Genomic DNA, 9,274 nt, shown 5'->3' on the forward strand with positions numbered 1-9,274 from the left:
CATTAGAGCATGCAAGAATCTCCCTAGTGCCATTCCTATTCCTATTTGTGCATTAGAAGAATGGCCCTAGAGGTCATATTGGAATGGCCTTGGGGCATCATAGAATAGCCCTTGTGCATGAGAATAATGATCTATTATTGGAATGGTTGTGCATGAAAAGAATAGCCCTAGGTCCATTCTTTCTCTTCTTGTTTATGTGAGCACCGCTCTATGGACTGTTCGTCTTAGATGACCTAGGGCCATTCCAACATGACCTTAAGGCCATTAGAGCATAAGAATGGCCCTAGGACCATTCTTGCAATTGTTGTGCATGAGAAGAATGGCCCTAGGGCCATTTTTTGATGCCCAAGGCCACTCTAACATGGCCATCAGGCCATTAGAGCATGCAAGGATGGCCTTGGGGTCATGCAAGAATGGCCCTAGGGCCATTCCTAATGCTATTGTGCATGGAAATAATTCCCCTAGATCAAGGTTATCATAGTTTAAATTTTATGCAAGTTAGAGAATTAAATTGGCTACCACGTCTGTTTGCTTGAGAACTGTTTACTTGTAGTTAAGTTTTGTGCATCCTTTTAGTTTGTTGAGATTTGCACGATGAACTGGATGCTACCAAGTCATTGCAAAGTTCTAATGTAGGAGAATTGAAGCCATTATGCACGGCAGCAAATATATCAAAAGTTCTATTTAGGAGCTTTATTACTTTTAAGTAGATATATATTTCCTTGAGAAAATATTTGCTTAAAAAAGAAAATATTTGTTTACTATGCATATGGGTACACCATTGTCTAGGCCATATCATGCTTAAAAATGTTATCATTAGAGTTATTTTGCATACGAGTCTCTCTTATGATCCGTATGAAATAACTATAACATCAAGCATCGCGGATACTAGCACGAATGAAATTGCCATTGAAGTTGTGGAGGAGTCAATTCCACTTGAGAAGGATATTTTTTCAATACAAAACACATCTAAGAGAGCAATGCTGACTGTGGTATTGGATTTAAATGGATTACTCTTGAAGCATTGCTTCCAACCATGTTCTCTGCACCAATCCATTATGTATGCTCCAAATAGATACCTTATACTTCGTCCAGGGTGTATATCATTTTTGCAGAATGTTGGTATCCAGTCAACTGCAACATAGGAGAATGTTCTCTTGATGATGAGAGCTTTGCACGATAAATCTGGGGAGAATACTTCCTTTCTTTGCTATTTGGAGTTAGAATGCATGTTATAGTTTTGAAAAGAGAAAAGTGTTTAGGCTAGATAACCCAGGTATTGAGGCAATGTTTAAACCACTTGCAAGAATTTTAAAAGCCTTTCAATGTGATCCAGGGAGGACAGTTCTTATTGATGACTCTCCATATAAAGCTTGTGTTTCTCCCTCTAATAACTGCATCTTTCCAAACAAGTTTGATTTAGATAAGAAAGATGATGAAAGACCATATTAGGGACTTCCGAAAAATCCCATAAATTTGGGAATTTTCTTTTGAAACTACTTTTTGGTGTATCTTAAGCATAACAATTCCAAAGTTGTCGAAGAACATGAATTTAAAACCTACTCTCCAAGATCATGTCATGGGAGGGGGTTTTGACAAAATCTTAAAAGTATTCACGATGCCCCCCCTTTTTGATCTTGCAAAATGGGAATTGGGATTTTCCCAAACTCCCTGTTATTGCCTTAAATGTTCTCATGGGAGAGCTACTACCATACTTAATGCTTCTTGACGATGCAGAAGATATACGTATTGTCATTGAAAATAATCAATATGGTCAGCTCTCCCAGTATCGAATGGCCATGATTTATATAACCTTGTTGGTGATGTTATTGACAAATGGCAAGAGTATAATGTGATTTGGTTACAAACAAGGTTCAACACTAGCTTGCAAGTCAATTACATGACTCTTCTAAGGTGAAGGACATAGGTGGAAAGAGAGGTGATAAAGGAGAATCTATTGGTGGAAGAAGGACACAGGTGGAAAGAGAGGTGATAAAGGAGAATTGATTGGTGCAAGAAGCATGCAAATCCTTAGTGGTACCTCATCTCATATCATGGGAGATGAGATAAAGGATTTTCTAATCAAAGAATGTTCTCAAATTTCAAGCATGAAGCCCTCAAAATTGATTTCTCTACCTAAAAGATAAGGTTTGCAAAGGAGGGACTAACTTGAGGTCTTAGTTGGCAAAGGCATTTATCAATAAATTGCTAAACAATCATGGTTTTCTAAATATCAGTAAAGTAGAGCAAAGGTATTATCCTATCTAAAATTTCTCAAGAGTATAATGTGATTTGGTTACAAACAAGGCTCAACACTGGTAAACTTCCTCTTGCAAGTCAATTATAAGACTCTTCTAAGGTGAAGGACACATGTGGAAAGAGAGGTCATAAAGGAGAATCGATTGGTGCAAGAAGCATGCAAAGCCTTAGTGGTAGCTTGTCTCATATCATGGGAGATGAGATAAAGGATATTCTAATCAAAGAAGGTTCTCAAATTTCAAGCATGAAGCCATCAAAATTGATTTCTTTAGCTAAAAGATTGGGTTTGCAAAGGAGGGACTAACTTGAGGTTTCAGTTTAGCAAAGGCATTTATCAATAAATTGCTAAACAATAATGGTCTTCTAAATATCAGTAAAGTAGAGCAAAGGTATTATCCTATCTAAAATTTCTCACTATATTATAGATATATTCAGAAACTGTGTACTGTAACATTCTAACTTTCATCATGACCTTTTGTGTGCAGGTTTTTCTAGCTTGTAGAATTTCCAAGAGAGATATTCATGTAATGCAATGGATCAAGAACTTTAAATCAAGATATAACTTGGAAGTTTAGAAATATTCACAATGATGTACATGTTTATTCTCTTGATGCATCTATTCAAGTTTTGTGGAAATATCTCTATTCTCTTAATGTACATGTTTATTCTCTTTATTTAAGTTTTGATGGATTATTTCAATCTTTAGAGTCTTGAACTTTGTTGCTTTTTTTCTAGTGTTAGCCTATAGTGGGAGTACATCCTATTCTAAGGAGGCTCCTTTATTGTAATTTTTCTCATATTTTGTCAGATAATTTTTTTGTCGAAGTTCACCCTACTTCTTCGTCAGAGTGCACCCTCTTGAGGATTGTTCATAAGTGTGTTCACAACATAAAGTTTATATACCACTTGTTTCTTATAATGTACCTAAAAACCATTCTACAATCTATTATTTAGTATCTTCTCTTTTGTCCTTCTATAATTTAAAGCCCCTTGCTCAAGGTTTGATTAGCACCTTGTACTAATATCTTTGCACAAGGAGTTTTGAATTGCCCTGGGACCATTCTATAACATGCACCTAGGGCCATTATTTTATGGTAAATAAGGCCACTTTTTTCCCTTTTGAAGGTCTCAAAGAGCATGCATGAGTGGCCATGGGGCATCTTCACAACAAGAGCAAGAATGGCCTAGGCCATTCTTGCATGACCCCAAGTTCTCCAGGTCTTGTTGGAGTGGCCATGGGGCATCCAAAAATGGACCTCGGGCCATTCTAGCATTGGCTTTGTGGATCACCCAACTTTCGTGCATCCTTCTAGGCAAGCATCGAAGAATGGCCCTAGGGCCATTCTTGGATCATTCAACTTTCTTGCATTCTCCTCAGCATCAAATAAGGGCCTTAGGACCATTCTTTTTCATGGCAAATAAGGCCCTTGTTTAGCCTTAAAGGCCTCAAAGAGCATTCAATAGTGGCCTTGGGGCATCCAAGAATGGCCCTAGGGCCATTCTTTTCATGCAGAACAAGTGCAAGAATGGCCCTAGGGTCATTTTTGCATGACCACAAGTCCTCAAGTCCTTTGTCTGTAAGTTTTCTCTCAAGGTCTAGATTAGCATGCCTTACTAGGACTATTATATTGTGGTAATATATTGTTGTGTAAGAAGGGGTACATATTGATCATAGGGCCATCCTACTATACACACTTTTGTACTATTTCTCTTTTAAATGGCCCCAAGATCACTATACCACTAGTAAGCCCTTGTTTGAGCCTAGACATAAAGGGTTTTTATTATTTCCTTGTCTTGTAATGAATGAAGGAATTTGGTTAATTATGTGTGTTCCTATTTCAGATGATAGCATCGGAACAATCTTGGCAAATCAAAATGTTTGTGAGTCGTCAAATCTGTTGATGCTATGCTGGCATGTCTCATTATCTTTGGTACCACGACAACCAATGTTTGCATGTGTGCCTTCACTTAAAGATCAAAGCAGGGTTCTCATTCTTGATATGATTGGACTACTTCTTGAATCATTTGAGCTAGACCATGTTGATGAGATGCCATATTGGACTAAGCATATGCGAATAGTTCAAGAAAGCAATGAATTGTATCATGCTGTGCTTTTGGATGTAGAAAATTTCTTAGACTTTTGCTTTAAATGGTTCGAGGTTTGGATTTGGAGTAGATGTAAATTAAATGATATTCTTTGCATCCTCAATTTATGTCTTCCAAAACATCATCTGAAATTCAAGTATGTGCTAAGCCAAGAGATGTGCTAAGACACTGGGATGTTCTTTAAAAGCCCCATGTTCTTTGGCTGTGACCATGCTTACCACAAGAACCTACCAGCAATCTGGACATACTTTCAAGACTTGGATGGAGACAACACTTTGATTTTTGATGACACACCATATCAAATTATGTGGAACATGCCAGGTTCCTATCTTGTATTTCCAAAGCCGTGGAATCAGACATCGAAGGAACTTCAAGGCTTCTTAAGAACCACAAATATCCATTGGTTGTGTCAATGGTTATATGCTCATATAAGAGATGCTACATACAGAACAATGCCTTTCAGACTAAGATTAATCTTGAAACAAAGATTGTACTAGAGGAATATTTATGGAGGCGACGTCATTAAAGGAAAGGTGATTTGGACACAAAAGCAATGTTTATTCATGTCTGTTATCACAAATCTTGTAAATATTTCAAGCCAAAAGTCCCATCTTGACATACAAAATCTCAATGGGTATCTCTTCACTTGTATAACAGAAATGTAATTCTACTATGTACTCTCCTATGAGATAATGTACATTTCTCACCAGAAATAAAAATTTAATGTTATTTTCTAGAGCCTCAAGTCTTATGTATCTTGTTTATTGGTCTTCCTCTTTTCTTTATTATTCATGTAGAAGTCTCAAATTTGATTACAAATGCAAGTTATTTGAATCATTCTAGTTTATACCAATTCAAGTGTCAAGATTAGTAACTATCATGCATGGCCTATTGTTATTTGAATCATTCTAGTTTATACCAATTTAAGTGTCAAGATCACTAGCCATCATGCATGGCGTATCATTTGTTGGTGTCTCCTTTCACATTTTTTTAATATTTTTCTCATCTTGTACCACTCTCATTATAAACAATCCGAGGTACAAAAAGGTCCTAGGGCCATTCCTCTATTGATACACGTTTTTGTTCTTAAATTTAAGAGAGTCTTATTAGAAATAAAACTTTACTTATTATTTGAAGGTGCACATTAGCGCTACTAGAATGGTTGATGGCCCACAAACTCCCATCTAACTTCAATGTGTTTCATATAGGGTTTGTTCTACTTATTTCAAAGCACCAAATTACAAGAGTTTCTCTTTACTCTACAGCCTTAGAATGGCCCTAAGACCATTCTTTTATCTTGTTCTTCGACTATTAAAATAACAGTGTGGCACATGGGGGTTCCTAATTTCATAGTATATATCATATATTTCCTAACAAGTTTGCACAGTCTTTTCATACTTTTTCACACAAAAAGCACACAAAAATGAAAAATACGACCAACCTGGGAATGGGATTTTTCCCACTTTATCTAACATGGTGTTACTTGATGCGGTGCACTCAGATGTATGGGAACTGAGAAAGATAACATCAATGGGAGGATTCCCCTATTATGTATCTTTCATTGATGATGATCACGCAAGGAACATGTGGGTGTACTTTATGAAAGAGAAAAGTGAAGTGTTTACTCAGTTTTAGAATTTCAAAATGTTGCCATGAAAAACAAACATGTTTGCAAATTAAGGGCCTGAGGTTAGATGGAGGGGGAGAATATTTCTCCAATGAGTTCAATGTGTATCTAAAGCAACATGAAATTCAGAGGAAATTTACATGCAAGTACACTTTGCAGGCAGAAAAATGGTGTTACTAGAGGAAGAACATGCCGCACACTGTAGAATTTTCTCATGTATTAATGTTGGCTGAGAAGAGAATGCCTCATCATTATTGGGATAAAGCAATTATATGACTAGAATTTACATATTATAAATATGACCCCACAATAGATCAATGCATGGTATGAATCTAGGAAGCAAAGTATAGTGGAAAAAAACTAGATTTATCCATTAGGACCTCAATGGAAGGCTTCTTGGGCCCTTTTATTTGGCAGTTTAAGGAGTCAAACCTTTTCTCTTAAGAAGAAACGTTTTCTAATTAGAAGCTTCAAAACGGCTACTTTATTTGAATTTGAATTTTGGGGAAAAAATGGAATTTAAAATCTAGCGGACAAAACCATATCATGTAACATATCTATGGAAAGCTCTTGATGCGTAGATCACGGATCTATAATCTCCGCTCAAATTGGAGCTTGTATGTAGAAGTTATGGAGGTCCGAAAATTGTAAAATTGCCTCCCCCCATTTTTGGGGAAAAAAGTGCACCCTTTGACCACTCTTACACCTCTCTTACAAACCCAACATTTCAGTCCACATGGCAACCCCCCATTTGGCTATTCCTTAATCACCTTGATTAGGCTTGGGCAAATTAAAGGGCCCAAGAAGACCCCATTCACTTCCTAATGCACATGTACATATTCTTAATGAGTTACACAATAAGTTGGATCTGAAGGCTGAAAAATGTGTTTTCATTGGTTACTCCTTGGAGAAAAGGGGCACAAATGTTACAACCCTATCACATGTGAGATGAGGGGTACAAATGTTACAACCCCCTATCACATGTGAGATGAGGGTGAGCAAGGATGTTGTATTTGATGAGATAAGTAGCTAGTATGCTAATGTAAAAGACTCTATTGGGTGATGCATAAGAACAGGTGGTTGCATAAAATGCAGACCACAATCCCACATTCGTTAAGTGGATCAAGAGAGTCCTCTAGCAGTGGGTCTGTTTATAGATCGTGGAGTGTCTGGTTGTGTCAGAATGTCAATCCTCCAAATTCAGCTAGGTACCTCATGTAAAGATAAAGAGAAGGTCAATGAGCCCCTCTGTATGCTTGACGTTTTTGTAGGGCTTTCAATTGTTGATGGAGAGTCTAGAGGCTCACAGAACAGCCTTAACAAGGACTTTGGGATTCCAACTATCAAGATACCTAGTGTAAGGAAGGCAAAGATAGCTGCAAGGACACTAAGGACAAATCCCCATGACTACATAGGTTGAATAGGATGAAAAACCATGTTTAGAGATTGATGTATAATGGTTATGTAGCTCACCAATATGAATACATGGCAAAGTTTATGGAGGATGTTAACCCCACATGTTTTGAGGATGTTGTTGGGCATGAAATTTTGGATACAACCATGGATGAAGAAATGGCTGCATGCAAATAAGACATGGAAATTGATGCCTTTGCCTAAGGGTAAAAAGTCTATTAGATGTAAGTGGGTTTAAAAAGTGAAGCTGCATAACTCAGCTGCATAATTCATATGAAAGAATTATCAAGTGCAAAGTGAGATTTGTTGTGAAAGGTTATGCTCAAAACTACGTCATTGATAATGAGGAGACATTTCGCCTCGTTGCCAAGATGACACAATCATGAGAGCTATAATTGTAATGGTATCTATGTCAAAAGGTTGGGTCTTACATAAGATGGATGTAAAGAATGCATTATTGCATGGTGAGTGGCAAGAAGAAGTGTATTTAGACCAGCCACTTGGTTATGAGCATTTGAGTCACCCAGATTATGTGTGCAAGAGCTGTATAAAACCTTGTATGGTTTAAAATAGGCACTGAGATAATGGCATGATAAAATCAAAGAGTATCTTGTAACCGTTAGCTTTCATATGAAAGATGTAGCTCATTTACTCTATATGCAAAAGAGTGATAAGCATATTGTCGTTACGTACGTGGATGACTAGATTGTTGGGGGTGACAACATCGAGCAGGAAGTTGAGCATGCGAAGGGTCTCCACAAGAAGAAGTTTGACTTGAAGGATTTGGGTGAGCTGAGATAATTTCTTAGCATTGTGGTCATTAGGACACCTAAGGGAATATGGCCATCTCACAGAGAAACAACAATAGTATGCCTTGGACAAGTTGTCCAAATATGGTATGGTTGGCTGTAAGCCCATTTTTGTACCAGTAGATCATAATAGCAAGATGAGTACGAATACATGGAGAATCCCACTTTGTATAGGAAGATAGTGGGTAGCTTAATCTACATAAATGATCACCAGGACAGACTTAAACTACAAAGTTAGGTTGGAGATCTTGTTTATGCAAGATCCTCAAAAACCACATTTGGATGGTGTGGGGTGTACACTACACTATGTGAGAATCATAGTGGTGGATTATGGTCTCTTCTATGAGGCTGGTATGGAGTTGCAAGTATATGGATACACTAACACCAGAGATTGGGCTGTTGGTAGAATTGTGGACAAAAAATCTACTATAGCGGATTTATGTTTTCCTTTGCGAGTGGCGCTATTACAGTTACCTTGTTAAGTACAGAGGAAGAGTATAAGGTTATTTCATTGGCAGCATGTGAGGTAGCTTGGTTACGCAAGCTACTTAGTGATTTAGGACAGCATGTGGGCAGGCATGGTATTTATTGTGACAACCTTAGTAGCATGCAATTTTCCATGAGCCCACGCCTAGACCAAACACATAGAAGTCCACTCACTTCATTAGAGAGAAGGTTTTGGTAGGGGATATTGATCTTGTGTATGTTAGCATAGACGACATACATTTTCACCAAGGCCTTGGGTGCTCAGAAGCTTCACATATTTTGCAGCATGCTTGAGCTTGAGGGGGAGTGTTGAGATGTTAAGCTCAACTAGAGTTGACACTCATGACATGCCTAGGTCATTCTACATTTACATCAGTGGCACATTTGGCAGCTGACACGATGGATATTTGTCAGTGACTACATCTACATAGTCCACCTATTGAGTTATGGCATACTTATCTTGCTAGCTCACCTACTTGGCTGTGTTCACATTATGGACCGCCTCTAGTACTTATGTTGATTTTCACTTAATCTTTTATAGCCTTCTTTTTAAAGTAAGAAGAAGAAGAAGATT

Source organism: Cibotium barometz, chromosome 43 (assembly GCF_041138505.1).
Source record: "Cibotium barometz isolate CiBa-2024 chromosome 43, ASM4113850v1, whole genome shotgun sequence".
NCBI classification, from domain to species: Eukaryota; Viridiplantae; Streptophyta; class Polypodiopsida; order Cyatheales; family Cibotiaceae; genus Cibotium; species Cibotium barometz.